The sequence below is a fragment of the Apostichopus japonicus genome, chromosome 16 (genome assembly GCF_037975245.1).
Source record: "Apostichopus japonicus isolate 1M-3 chromosome 16, ASM3797524v1, whole genome shotgun sequence".
In the NCBI taxonomy this organism is placed as follows: Eukaryota; Metazoa; Echinodermata; class Holothuroidea; order Aspidochirotida; family Stichopodidae; genus Apostichopus; species Apostichopus japonicus.
The window spans coordinates 19,060,179-19,072,643 of NC_092576.1; the positions used below are offsets into that span (position 1 = coordinate 19,060,179).

At 38.7% G+C, this 12,465-nt stretch overlaps 1 protein-coding gene across 3 annotated transcripts in view; it reads left to right on the forward strand.

Moving 5' to 3' along the window:
• LOC139982742 (uncharacterized) overlaps positions 1-12,465 on the forward strand; it is a 101,970-nt gene that overhangs the window by 67,469 nt on the left and 22,036 nt on the right. The gene's annotated exons all lie outside the window — the stretch shown is intronic.

Consider the following 12,465-nt stretch of genomic DNA (forward strand, 5'->3'; position numbering starts at 1 on the left):
TTCCTCGCGTTCCGAGTATCAAACTATCAGTAATTAAACGCGCATAATCAGTTTGAATGATGAAGGAAAGGATAGCGTTCGTTATACCGATATTAGAGGGTGAATTAGGTCAGAAAAGTAATAATTCGTCCAACCTGTATGTGGCAATGTACCGTATCGGGTAGTATTACTAGTAACATGGTGCCTGGTAAGAGTATCACCCTCAACTGACTGCTCTAGGGTGGTTAATACAGTACTGAATAAAGCTGATGCCTGGCGCAGCTGTTCAACGGCATCGGTTAGATCGTGATTTTCCATACTGCTTGAAGGGCTGTTCACTGACCTTGTGAAGCACGGTGCAGCTTTGTTGGAAGGAAGTGTCGTGCATACAAGATGATGTAACAACATTTCGTTACAAAACACGGTCAAGGATAACCGAAACAGTGCCATCTGTTCTTTTAGTTCATAAGCGCTCGTTCGTTGCGCGTGAACGTCCGTCTTGAATTCGTGTTAATGTCCTTTTGCTTATATACGCAAGGGCGTATCCAGGATTTTGTAAACCCGGGGGAGCGAATTACTATCTAAGCGGAGCGCCACCATCGGTTGGCGCGCAGCTTACAAGAAAATTTCTGGTTTTGATACCCCCCAGATCACCGGAAATGGCACTTCTCGGGCTTGAAAATGACCACCCAGATGTACACTTTTGCCTGACAACCAAGTATTTCCCAATAGTTTTTTTTTTCCATCCATAACCTTTTTGAAGATTGTCACCAGTCACAATTCATGTTCGACCTCATCGCATGTTCTGTGGATCATTGCTTTTGTAGGTGATTCTACGTCGCGGCCCACAATACCCGTCAGCTCCACTGTTCAAGGTTTAAAGCCCATTATTTGTTCAGAATTTGAAAATTCACATTTCTCCTGAATAAACTCAATTCAAAACATACCCATAATGTTGCACAAAATTTCATCTATGGACAACCAATATAGAAAAACCTCCTTCAACCCCTAACAGACCGGTCAAAATTGCACGAGTATAGGAAAGTATGATGAAGAATGTTGGTCAGGAAAGCTTCGAAAATTCAGACACAGTTAATTTATTGGTGTACAAATATTAAAACTTCTTATAACGGCTATTATAAAACTTCGTTGAAGGAAATGAAAAAATAGCAGATATTTCCGAAACCGAACACTACACATATAAGCGAAGGAGGCGGGGGGGGGGGGGGGGGGGGCAACTGCGCAACTGTCAGGAACTGTACTGTACACGATGGCATGCGATGTAATGACCGATGCTTACTATTATGATATTGACATTGACAAGTTGAACGCGCGCGGTTATTTTTTTTCGGGCAAGTCGGGCAGTTTTGAGGCTGTTCATCCTGGAACGCCATTTTCATGCTCACTGATATGATGTGATATCTGCTGTTTGCTTTACAACTTCGAACAGGCGCGTAGGGAGAAATTTGCCTAAGGAAGGAGCGAAGCCTGTAGGCAAATTATCTAGCGTAGCTCCACCATGAGTTGGCGCGCAGAATACAAGCAAATTTTGGCCAAAAATTCCTCCCAGATCGCTGGAAATGACACTTCCCAGGCCTTGTAAGTTGCATCTAAGCATTTTCTATGTTGAAATTACTAGCGATATCTTGAAAAAAACATGCTGAAGGGGGCGGACGGTCGCCCCCTCCCCGAAATGCGTCATGTTCCCCGACGACACGGTCGAGTTCGAGACCAGCCACAGTTGGTTTCATAGCACAATTCTACAATTGTTTAAGGCGTATATACACACGCGCGCGTTATGATAGACCATATATAGTATATATATATATAGATCATTAGTGAGAGAGGAAAACTGGAAACGTCAAATATGGAGTTGTCGGTGTAAGGCAGGGTTGTCCAACCTACGGCCCGCGGGCCACAGTCCGGCCCGCCGCAGGGTTGCGTCCGGCCCGCCGCAGGGTTGCGTCCGGCCCGCCAGAGATGCTCTACGGTGCGAAATTTTAGTGAGCAGATTTATTGATAACAATTTCAAGCTATATAATCTATTATTCGAACCTTCTGGGTCCAAAAAACTGCATACAGGGCAGTTTGTGTGACACTCTCAGCGGAAGTGGGGGGGGGGGGCGGCTGGACTTTATTCATCTGTTTTATCACGAAGGAAAATAAATCAGTGCGCTCCACGCGCAGTGCTCTCATTCTGTTGCCTTGGGCTTCGGGCAAAAAATCGAAAAATCGAGCGTAGGGTTCATGCTGCCCCCTCCTTCATCATAATCATTCCATGCGGCCCTCCTCTGCAAAAGGTTGGATAACCCTGGTGTAAGGGGTAGGGCGAGACGCACGCCCCTTTCTAAATCATCGATGCGTCACTGGCTACCCTGTGTATATAAAAGGGACCAGAGTTGTAATTATGTCACTGTTCCTCTTTCTCTTCTTGGTGTCTAGGAGTTTATCTTCTTCTCCCTCCTTTTCTCCTTTTTTCTCTCTTTCTTCTTTTCTTTTCCCTTCCTTCCTTTCTCTCCTCCTCCTCTTTTTCCCACTCTTTTTTATCTTTTTCTTCTTTTTTCTTGCCTCTTTTTCTTACCCGGGGACGCGCGCCCCCAACGTCCCCCCCCCCCGGGATACGCGCGTGATACGTTACATCTTCGATTTTATGGTGGCGCTTATCCTTTTGTTCTGAGCACTCATTCGTTTCGTGTGAGCTTACGTTTTGATTTAGTGTGAATGTTCTTTTGCTTACAATACATCTTTAATTGTATGATGGCGCTTGAACTTTCTGTTCTGACAAGTGGATCAATGTTGAGTTCCCGGTGCTCCTTGTCTATCCTCCTATTGTATGTGTTTGTTAATTTTTGCTACATGATTGTCCTTTTAATCAGTTCTATGTTACAAATGTTTTGCGACCGACCGTTTCGTAGCATATGACTGTTTTCCTTGTGAATTCTTGGTGTACGTATACACTGTTTAGTTTTCAGATTCCGTCTATTTAATTTGTTGCAATTGATTCCCTTCATTATTTTTATTTCTCTTTTTTAAGTGTGCCTTTTACAATTTTTTAATTGGTTCAATGCAACTTCTAACAATTAATGGGCATGGAGCCGGACGGGATCATACATTTGCTCCGAGTTTAACTGTTGGGGAGGGGACATAAATCCTTCTTTCCGTATATAATCTACGCCCCTGACACCTTAGCCACAGTTGGCTAACATTAATTATATGTTATGGTAACTTTACAAAATGCATAGGAATGATTCTCATGCATGCTTATATTTACTGGGTGGGCAAACTGATTTGCTGGGTGATGGCGCAGTTGTCCACCCAGTTAATGTATGTGATTTACTTCCCTTGTGTCAGGTTCGTACCAAGTCATGTATGTTAGTATTGGTGTTTATTTCTAGAAAATTTAGACTAACTAGGCTCGCGCTCTAAACATATTTTATCATAAATAAATGTATTACAACAAATTAAAGTACAGTATTTTCCGTTCAACAGTGTATATATGTGTAAAAGATAAAGCTACAAACACCGTCCTACCTGCTCAAGACTAAAATAGAGAATTATTTTGATTCTTTTTATTATTCCTCCTATTCATTTTCTAAGGATTCGATTGTTCTTACTGTACTTGTTCTTGCAATAATTTAGATGAAGTTTTCTATTTTCCACACCGCATGTGTTCTTACTCATTTTTAATTTCAGGCTTGCAAGATAGCAAAACTGTATAATCTCATAAATATTTTCTTAATTGGCATCAAAATGAAATTCAGAAAAAGGTTTACAAGAAACAACACGCAAATTAGTCTTCAAACATCGGGTTAATAAATTTCATGGGAGCCTTGACTCTTTTCTTACTATATACCCAATTGACATCATTTTTTAAACTGTCTGTTGTCACTCGTATGCACAACGTTCATTTCTTTTATTGGCGCCAAAATGTGTAGACCGATGTAAGAAACACCTGTATTTGAAATCGGTGACTCATGCTTTTGAATACCTGTGTACATCTATCACTGACAATGAATGGTTTAATGTTATATTGGTGGAGGTTGCAGATGTTGCTTGTTTCATGCAGTTGTTTGTTACAGTTGACCTGTTGACTGGATTTTAAGGTTGGAATATTTTTTGGAGAGGAAACCGCTGCTAATAGAAATAGCTAAAACAGTAATATTGATCAGTGAGAAAATTTGACGGTATCCCAGCCAGCATGCCCAGCTGGGGCCCAATTGGGTTTCACTCGGTTGAATTGGGCCTGGTTGGGCCAGGGCCAGCCCACTCAGTGCCCATTCGGGCACAATACAGTTTGGCCCTTCTGGTTAACATACTTCAAAACATTATTGAGATGTTCAACACATACTTGTTTTTTTGCTCTGGAAAGCTTAGGTTCTTCCTTAGGCCACCAATCCTTGACAACAGTTAATTCATTAACGTAGTGGCCCAATTGGGACAGACTCGGTTTTTGATCAGGTTGGCCCTCATGTATGGCCCGCTTCGGGCCCATTCGGGAGCAAGACGGTTTCACCAGGGGCTTTCTGTGACTGCGTCGAGTGGGGGGGGGGGGTGTACGGACCGAAATTTACCGACCAAAATTGATTGTTAGCAATCTCGCTCGAAAAAATTAGGTTAGTTTGCGAAAAATATGTTAAATTGGTAAGATTGTTAGCCGAAAAAACTGACAAGAAAAGAAAAAGAAAAGAAAGGTCATCAGTATATTTGATTTTACCGAGGAACTCACGAACACCCCCCACACCCCCCCCCCCCCCCCGTACGGTACGCCCCTGGGTTTCACTCTTTCGGCTGACCTACTTCAATGTATATATCTCATTTCCACACTGCACTATCGTTATGACAAAGCCAACTGGCAACACTGATTCCCGAATTAGGCGCGTTTTTTTGCCACCAATACGTATCGCGCTCCATATGCCCTCACGTGATCATTCTACGGCAATAAAGCTAAATAAATGACCGAGAACGCTTTCCGAAATCCGATATGATTCAACGAAATCCATCGAAATAATTCAATTCACAATTGATAATTCAATCATTCACTCGAAAGGAGTTGGTACTCGGTGAGTATTTTGGAACAATTTTTTTTCTGTGAAAGTGTGACTCATTTGGGTGAATTTGTAGCAAGTTTTATTTCCTTGCACCCTCATCTCCGGAAGTGTAAACTTTCTGTGACGGGTTTCCTCGTTTGGAAAATACTCTAAGGGACTCACCAGAGGAATACATGCGTCATCTTAGCTTGGGACCTCCGCGACATGTGGATTATTACTATTACGAGTACCAGCTGACCTTTATTAATATACTTAATTACAGCTCTACACGCATATCTTTACCTCGGGAACTTCAACCCTTAATATCTATATTTGTTCGGACATTGCCCGCTCGTGTAATTTACTGCTCCGCGAGCTCTTGGCCTAACGATCACCTCCTGTCCGCGTCGCAGGTGATTATTGTTTATCAGCGTAGCCTAGCGTGGTTGCTGTTCATAGGATTGTAAGCCTAGGCACCCTATAGTCTACTACTACTTCGCGCCACCTTCTGGAAGTTCCAACCACGGCTTGGCGTAAAGATTCTCACGCCACCGATCTAAGCTTGGACTGAGCGACGGTGCACTGTGTGTATTTTCGTGTATTGGAGGACCGACCACTTTTCATTTAATTTTACTAGACGGACTGATCCAAATTATTAGATCAGAGGTTTGTTTTACAATACACTTAATCTAGTATAGTCAGTATTGCGAAGTTCGGCATACTGCGAAGATCGGCCACACTTAAGAAATACACGATTTCACCATGAAAATCTACAGGAAGAGTCAAATTTCACCAAAAAGTACGAAGCTACAGTTATTTTCTCTCCAAAATGACCCGTGTGCAAGAAATTACTTACATATTTGTCAATAAAATGACGAAGATCTATGAAGTCTGTTATAATTACTGAAAAAGCAACTGCGCCACCAATTTTATCACCAGCGCCACACTGTGGGTTGCGTGTCCGAACTTCGCAATACTCTAGCAAGAAATACCAGTTCTACAATCACGAAGAATCTTCTTGGAAAACAACGTGAAAACAGTTTGCAGGAAAGAAAGTTTGGCCGTGTATCGTACTATAACAAAATTCTCCCACCATATGAAATATATTTTCAAATGATTTATACCAGAAGATTTAGTTTTGAGGTGTTTTAAGTCTTAAGTGGCCGAACTTCGAAGTCACCATCCTATAAGTTATAGCATTATCAGGCAACTAGCCTAGACCTAATGGCATGTCATTTCGTGTATTACTCGCGACAGCCTATCCTTACGGTCTACATAGACTTAGACTTTTACAGTTGCAGAGCAATCGCGGTTGGTGTATTATTATAAACTTTTCATAGATAAGTCTCCTTGTTCGTTTTCAAATACACCTGTCTCGTAGTGGATCACCACGCATTAATTTTCTCTTTGTAACCGATTCAACGGCATATTCTTTCGATCACTATCGTAGGCCTGAAGGACCTGTACGTAGCATAGACTTTGTAATTAGAAGAGGAGCCACTGTTGCAGACTTGCTTCTGTATACCATAGATAAGCTACGTCACTATCCTACCAACGACTGGGTCATTCTTCGCTGTGCTGCAGGCTTTTAACAACCTTACGGAATTCGCCAGCAATTCTTCAGGTCACAGAGTTCTCCGTCGATCTCCAGTTACTGCTCCTTGGCTAATCTCACGTCTCCAACATTTTAAGGACGCTGTTCAACGAGAGCACCCACCCATTATTGTTGCCTTTATTACTATTCCTACAGCCTCCTTTGTTAAGTTCCGTGAAAGTAGGCAGCTGTTTTCGCCAATACTCACAACTGAACAACTCAAGGCCTGTCAACACGATCTCGACAATCAATTGGACGCAGTCAACCTATTCATCCGTTGTTTCAATCATCAACCGCAAGACAATTTCAACATTCGTAAATATGTATTTTTCATGTTCAAACTTTTTTTACATTTTTGTAGATTAAAGGGGGCATTTATTCAAACTGTAGTTCACCTATCTGATACTTAGAGCATTGAAAATCATATCGGTAGCCCTATTTCCATATTCATAGCATGTTCAGTTACCAAGATATGACTGTTTGCAGTTTGTTATTTAATAGGAGTAGAATGGCCACACCATATTTTTCATGTCAATACCTGGCTATTACTAAAAGTATTATATTTCCCTTTGAAATATATATAATATGTTTCCACACATTCCTTACATGTGAAATACATAATTTTGTGTAAACATCATCTAAATCCCAAGTGCTGACATAACATGTTAACATTTTAGAACGGATAGGGTTATAACTTCCATGTTTATATGACTATGAATAACAATTTAAAACATAGGAATTGCTACAAACCTAAGGAACTGATGTCATCAAATATTAGTGTTGCCGTTCTATTTGATTTCTTAGGAATTTTCCAAATGCTCATATTCTGTCGCACTCAATTTTTCCAACTGTCGCACTCTAATTTTCACATATTCTTGTAATTTGTGAGTGTCCTAAAATTTTCGGTCAAAATTGACCTTTAATCAGTCATATTTACCACGTTTTCCTTGTCATATTGAGAAATTGTATCTCGCGATCCTTATACTCCACCATAACAAAACTTTGTATGATTTTGAATATTCTAAAAGAAATGCCTAGAACTACTGTACAACGTTCAGCTTCAATTTGGTTAATTTACGTATTAATTTTGCTATTAGGTGGGTTGACCCTGTTCACTAGCTTACATTGGCACTATGGTATGTACAATTGAAACACTCAATGCTAATCTATGGAAGCTTAAAAGTGCCATCAACATAAGAAAAACTTTGCCCCATAAATTGACATTTTTCAGTCTATTGTTTAGATAGCAAAATAAAATCTTATCAAATATCAGAAAATGTTGGATTGCTCAGTTTCTTTAACTGAGCAATTGAAAAATTTTCTGAAAAACGTTTAATTGAAAACTAATCATATCTCGTCAATTGGACATTTTTCTGCAAAATGTTTAATTGACAACTTATCATATCTCGTCAATTGGAAATGTTGCTGCGAAATGTTCAATTGTTCACTTCATTCCATCTGAGCAATTGAAATATTTTCTGCACAATATTTAATTAACAACTTATGGTATCTCATCAACTCAACATAAACATTTTTCTGCAAAATGTTTAATTGTTCATTTCATTCCAAATTCTCAGCTGGAATGAAGTGAACAATTGAAATTGTTTCATGTGAGTGATAAATAGCCCCCCCCCCCCCAGGAAAATAATATTAAGCGTGTTAGTAAAAAGCACTGTATTTTTTGGTAATTCACTATGTCGTCGCATATAATTTGTTGAAAAAAAAGTTTTCCCTTTCGTTACATTAACATAGCTTTTGTAGTCAGTAGTCTATGTAGCCTTCAAGCAGATAACTATACTCAGTTGCTTACTGTGTAGTGAGGGCCAGTGGTACAGATGTATCGAAAAATAATTCCGCATAATTCCACATGGTAATGTTGATGAGTAGTACGGGGGGGGGGGGGTACAAGGCAGCAGTTGGAATTTTCTGGCTCCAAAATCCATCCAGTTGGAATTTCAGCCACTACCCCCCCCCATCATCAGGCCTTAGCTACGTCCCTGTGTAGAGATGGGATGGATAGCTACTGGCATGATTTTTAAAGCTTGATAACATACATAAATCACATTTTGAGTACACTTGCCCTTTAATGTGAATTTTTATGCTTAGTACTAAACCATTCCATTCTTTTTCATAGTGTCGTATCTACATTAAACGAGTATACACCTTAATTCTTGCTCATCAATGTTCTTTATTCTAGAGTACATCCATCCATTTATATTTTTGTGTTTTCCAGATTTACTGTAGCAATATTTTTTTATTACCTATGTCATTATCTTGTCATTAAACATAGAAGATGTTTATTCTCACCTTGCCAGAAAAAGTAAAAGTTCCGCTTTCGGTCACGATTTTAAATGAGTTCATGTTTTTATGATTCCATTTGATCTAGAGGATACATACTGTTGGCCCTGAGCAACATTAGCATTGCATTTGCAATGCAAAAGTATGTGCAATATATAGCATCTTGCCCTCATCGTTAACATTTGCAGGGTTTGCCTGGACATTCTATTCTTTCTCCAAATGCCAAAATGCTCCCTCCAATTAGGATGCATATAGTTTCAGTTCTGAGAGTTTCATATTTTTTCTTTAAATTAAAATGTAATTATGGAGTTTATGAATTATTGTTTAGTTTTCATTGTTGTCTTCTTGAAAAATATATTTCAATGAATGTACACATGAATACATTTGTTTTTATTTGGATTTGTTTCTGAGGCAATTAATCTCTGCTGTACCACGACAGTACATGAACGGTTCAAGTGTTATTGATTCAACAACCTACTATAATATGTGGGACACAAGTGCAACCAAGCTATATCCAGCTCTTCTCTCGTCCTTTGGATGATAGGGGCGACTACACTTTCACGCTGAGACAAACTTATGACTTTTACAAACACTTCCTGCATGCTCCCAGGGCTGTTATTTTACGTCCCCATCCCATGGTCGTGATTGAAACTTGGCCTTCAGCCACTTTCCCCGAATGCTGAGAGGTGGTAAACCTGTAGATAACTGAACTATTTTAAGGGACACAGTGAAACAGCTGGGCTTAAAATTTGGACCACACAGTTGGGCCCAGTGTGGGTTTCACTTGGGTCAAGCCTAATCAACTGGGCCCGAAATGGGTCCCATTTGGGCCCCATGCAGTTAGCCTGATTGGGCACAGTATAGGTTCTGTGTGGGCCAAAACGATTGGGGCCCAGAATGGGTCCCAGGTGGGCCCCATACAGCTGGCCCGGTTGGTCCCCGTATGGGATTGGTTTGGGCCCCAATCAGTCTCGCCCAACTGGGACCAGTTTGGGCCACTCGTGGGCCCCAATCTGTTTGGCCCAATTGGGTCCTGTGTGGAACGGAATGACAAATCTGAATGGGCCCCAATTGGGCTTCCCAATTGGGGCCCACTTGGCAGCCCGAGTGAAACCCAATTGGGCCCCAACTGGGCATGCTGGCTGGGATGGTATAGAGGCCCAGGCTAGAACTGATATATTGACCAGGCCAAAGCCTAATTAGCAATAGGCAAAACTAACATTACCTATGGTTATCTTAGAAGTCTTAAACATTCAGTCAAATATCACCATAGTAGGCATACCTTAAGAAAGGAGACTTTCTTGTAAAATCTAACTCATTAATAATAACAAATATTGGTACTAATTTAGAATCCGTACCATTCGACCATACTTCCTAACCCCTAACCCTATTTCCTACTTTCCTAACCCTACTCCCTTACCCCTTACCATATTCCCTACTTCCTAACCCTAATTCCTAACCCGTAACCCTACTCCCTAACCCTACTTCCTAACCCCTAACCTTATTCTGCCGATTCGAAGTAAGCTGTCCCATTCATATGGTACGGATTCTAAAGTTAGTCTTAGTTGTTGACTGATTATCACAAATTCCCCAGTTAAAGCATATCTTACCAATAACAAGGAATTCACAAGTTGCAATAAAATACAGTCGGATCACTGAGTTTGCTTTAAAGCTTATATATTTAAGCATAGCATGAAACTAGTCATTAAAATTCTCGACTGGCAGATGTAAAATAACTTTTATTTCGCGAATAATTACTTATTCTAGCTAAGAAAATATACATAAACACACTGTAGAAAACTTGTTTTCTTTCAAAAATCTTAAATTGTTCTAACTCTTTCTTACATAACTCTGTCGATTAGGCGTCCATGCAAGTCAATATGTAGCAATCCACAGTGATCATTTTAAGGACCTAAATTATTCAATCTTCGTGGTCTGAAGTTACAGCAAGGTATATAAAAAGCTCAGAGTTTCATTTTACCAAGCAGGCTGTCTGAAATAATGTTATTTATTAAATGATTATAAGTTGAAAGACCTAATACCTGACACTAAATGTGCAATATAGTTTTGTTCAATATAGAGATTTCAACCTCTGTACAATCATATTCTAATGTAGGTCAAAATAGTCTTACAAATGATAAAAAAAAATATATTTATTAAAAAGGAAAACGTTCGTTAATATCTTTCTGGCAGTATTTCGAACGTATTTTGTCTATAAATTTTAGTAGTACGTCATTTGAAGGCTACAGAGATATGTCCATATCATCCAAGTTTAAAACGAAAAACGTTTTTAAAATTGAAAGTGCGCCGATAATTTCAACTTGTATCGATCAATAACAGATGCTTGCTTTAAAAGGGCTCCATCCTCACATTCAACTTTTAATAAACTGATTTATCTCGTGTTTGTTAATTTACGTTTGTCCGCTAACTGTTCACATAGTAACAGAAGATACTACAATGAAGACCCAATCAACCCGATTTGGCTGAAAAGTAGTAATTAATTAATTTAAGTAAACACTCAAGGACACGAAGTTTTTCAAGATCATAACATAAAGTTAAGATCATAGGCATTATTTCCATTAGGCATATCTACAAACACAAAGGAAGAAAAAATGTTACATTTCGAAGAAATCCACTAGAAATTAAGGCACACTCAAACCAGTCACGTAAGAATGAAGTTGGTAATTCAGGAGACTATATCGGTTAATTACATGAAATGGTCATTAAATAAATTAATTAGGTTTTAGTAGTTGGAGAACTAAACAGAGATAGACGTTATCATTTAAACAAATCTTATTAGCCGGAAACAATTAAACTTTGCGTTGAATCGTCGGATTTGGTTATAATAATTAAATAATTTGTTAATTAAAATATTACCATATTATATTTAATATTATATTCAAGCCGCATCAACCGTTTCCTCTTGAAGTATGAAATTGATCTACATCTGCTTCTCTAAAATAAATCTTAATTATCAGTAACAACTTTTTTATTAAACTATAAATTCTTCCAAAAATCTTTAAACTTGATAAAATTGTTGTATTTGGTTGAAGTTGAAGTTTCCTTTTCATAGTTCCAATTACATTAGTGACTACAATTTACATTTTAAATTACATTTTCTTTCTGAAAGTTCAATATGAAAAACACAATTAATATATGTGATCATAATTCTTCTTCAAAAGATAGAATAATCTCAAATCTTGAATACCCAATATTTGTAACCTTCTCATCCCGTCTTTGAGATTAGTTTCTGATTAATTATTAAAATAAAATTGCTTCACTCTATTCATTTGTATCCTTGCATTCTTATTTGATTAAACCTAACAAACTATCAGCCTCTAATTAATCATTGTATCGTTAAAACAATAAAAATAATCCTTTAATCCTACATAACCGATGTATTTCCACTAATCGAATCCATTTATTTCTGTTTGTATTTGCTTTCCCTTAAAATCAATCCCTTATTTACATTCCATTAATTTATTCCTTTTTACAAATAAACACAACCCAAATGTCCTAGTTTATCACTTTATTTTCCTTTATATATATATATGTCGTTATTTATAT